The following is a 2,951-nucleotide window of genomic DNA, read 5'->3' as shown; positions in this document are numbered from 1 at the left end:
ACTACTACTATTACTACTACTACTACTACTACTACTACTACTAATAATAATAATAATAATTTATTGGACTTGTATGCCGCCCCTCTCCGAAGACTCGGGGCGGCTCACGACAATAATAAAACAATATAGCAGTAAAACAAATCCAATATTAAAAAAACATATGTAAAACCCCAGCAATTAAAACCATATAGCACATACATACCAAACATAAAATATAAAAGCCTGGGGGAGGATGTCTTAGTTCCCCCATGCCTGGTGATATACTGCAACTGTCATGAGTCAGTTGCCAAGCGTCTGAATTTTGATCACATGACCTTAGAGATGCTGCAATGGTCGTGTGAAAAATGGTCACAGGTCACTTTTTTCAATGCCGTTGTAACTTTGAACCCTGACTAAAAGAACTGTTGTAAGTCAAGGACTACTTGTAATTGTGGAGAATGGCAGTTGTCTCTGCAGAAGTCAGGTGTCTAGTGTCATCTGCATGTCAAGCTAAAGCTCCATTTTCTGCTGCAATAGCCTCCTGCAGTCCTCCGTCATTGAAAACAGCTCTTCTGAGCTCCATTTTTCCACTGACAGATGGCTGTGGCGGCTATCGTTTGGCACTCTCCCTAGTCTTGCACACCTCTGCGGGAGACAATGGTCCCCCCAGCCTTTCCCAGGTCACCACAGGTACTCCTGACACGAGTAGCACTGACCTGGCCATGTCCACCAAGATAAAACACAACCCTGATGTGGCCTTCAATGAAATCAAGTTTGGTGACCCCTGTTGCATTTGCTATTCCGTGCTTATGTCTAAGAGAGTTCAAAAGAATAAAAGCCATGGTGACACAGTGGTTAGAATGCAACACTGCAACTCACTGCTCACTCCAGGAGTTTGATCCTGACCAGCTCAAGGTTGACTCAGCCTTCCTTGAGGTCTCTAAAGTAAGATGCTAGATCAGTGGTTCCCAACCTTTTTTTGGCCATTCCCCACTTCATCATTTCTAAAATCCTGAGGCCTCCCCCCCCCATGACATATAATTTTTATTATTCAAAAAGTGAACTATTCACACGGAGGAAGCTTAAAAGGCCATTAACTAGGTTTAAACAAGGTTCCAATTGCCCCCATTAAAAATTAAATTGCCCCCACGTTGGGAACCAGGGCGCTAGATTGTTGGGGGCAATATGCTGAGTCTGTAAACTGCTTAGAGAGACCTATGAAGCACTGTGTAGTGGTATATAAGTCTAAGTAGTATTGATATTGTTATCGATGTCACAAACCAAACCTCTCCTGAAACTGCTTGGCTTTCATCTACGGTTCTTGTACCACACTTTAAAGGAATCACATCACACCAAGATATGTCAAACTTCTTCCACTCTTATTTTTTAGCCTCTTGAGAGAAGTTCTGCCTACATAAATCATTAAAATCAACATTCAGAATGGTAAAAAAAATTGGTACCATGAAATAATACTGCAACACTGAAAAAATGTGTGATTTGTGTGAAATTCTGATAGAACTAAGATTCTATTCTGCCTTAGGGTGCTCTGAGTAGCAGTAAAACTGTGTGAGTTTGTAATTTGTAATTAACTTTAGGTTAAAAGAAAGATCTTTGTCCATGTAGCTCCGGTTATTACTTAATGCAATAAACCTTGCTACTAGTTTAAAAGGTAAACTAACAAAATTAGCTATTTAATGTGTAAAAAATTATATCATTTACGTTTAGATTCCTAAATTAGTGATATAATAAAACCACGTGTATGTTTTTAGGTTTTTAAGAACTATTACCTGTTGTGGTTGTCTCTGGCCCAGCTCCTGCCCCAGGGAATGTGGAGGTGGAGGCAGGGGAAATGTCAACATGTCTTAGGCCTGTTTTGTTGCCAGCAGTCAGGGAGTGCAGTTTCCTCGGACGAAGAAGGTGGGGGTGACTTGGAAGAGGGGGGCTTGGCACTCAGCCCAGGAAGCCAATCACCATTATCTTCGGTTGATTCGGATGACAAAGTGTTAGTCCCACACAGGCGCAGACTTATGCATTGAAAAGACCAATTGAGGAAATATTACAGGAGATAAGAGAGGCCACCTGTGCTTGGGTGGGGCTCCAGTAATTAGAGCTACTGTTATAAATAGCAGCGTGCTAGTTTGGCCGTTGTTCACAGTTCTTCAGGACCGTGCCTCGCTGTTTCTGAACTTTGTTTGTGATTTTTTTTCATGCCTTTGTCACCAAAGCAGAGTAAAGTGTGTGTGTGTTTCACTTCGTGGGAAGGAGGGCTGTGATGTTTCTTCACAGCTACTAGCTAAGTACGTAAGACTGATTAAGGGACTTGTACAGCCCACAAGGTTGTTTTGGGGAAGAGTGCTCTTTGCAATACAAAAAGGGTGCTTTGTTTCTTTTGAATTTTGTGATAAAGGACATTGTTTTGAACTTTCAAACGTATGTGTGTCTGAAATTTGTACCCGTGAATTTTCAGGAGGCTTCTACCAGAGAGCCCGGCAGAACATTACCAAAGTTGAAAATTTATTATTTTTAAAATATGTCTTGCAACAAAGTTTGGAAATAATCTTCATATTAAATCCTTGTATGCAGATAGTAATAGATTGCAATAGGTAAAAGATTCTACTCTATATAGACCTGATTTAAACACTAACAGTATTATTTTATGTTTAGTTTTTAATTACATGTATTTTTTTCTTTATGCACAACGAAATTCCTTTCCTTTTTTATAATAAAAGCAATTGAAATTGGTATTTCAGTTCCACAAGACTTCATTTGTGCAGGATTTAAAACAAATTATATTTAAATAATAATAATAATAATAGTAGTAGTAGTAGTAGTAGTTGTTATTATTATTATTCCCAAAAACTCTTCATAAAAAAGAAAGATTAAGGAAGCCATAAACAAAACCCAGGCTTACAAGGTTGATTCCTGGATGCATTTTAGATTGCTAATAGCAATGACTCCAACAATGACACTTG

The sequence above is a fragment of the Erythrolamprus reginae genome, unplaced genomic scaffold, assembly GCF_031021105.1.
Source record: "Erythrolamprus reginae isolate rEryReg1 unplaced genomic scaffold, rEryReg1.hap1 H_8, whole genome shotgun sequence".
NCBI classification, from domain to species: domain Eukaryota; kingdom Metazoa; phylum Chordata; class Lepidosauria; order Squamata; family Dipsadidae; genus Erythrolamprus; species Erythrolamprus reginae.
Note: the sequence above shows the minus strand (reverse complement) of the source record.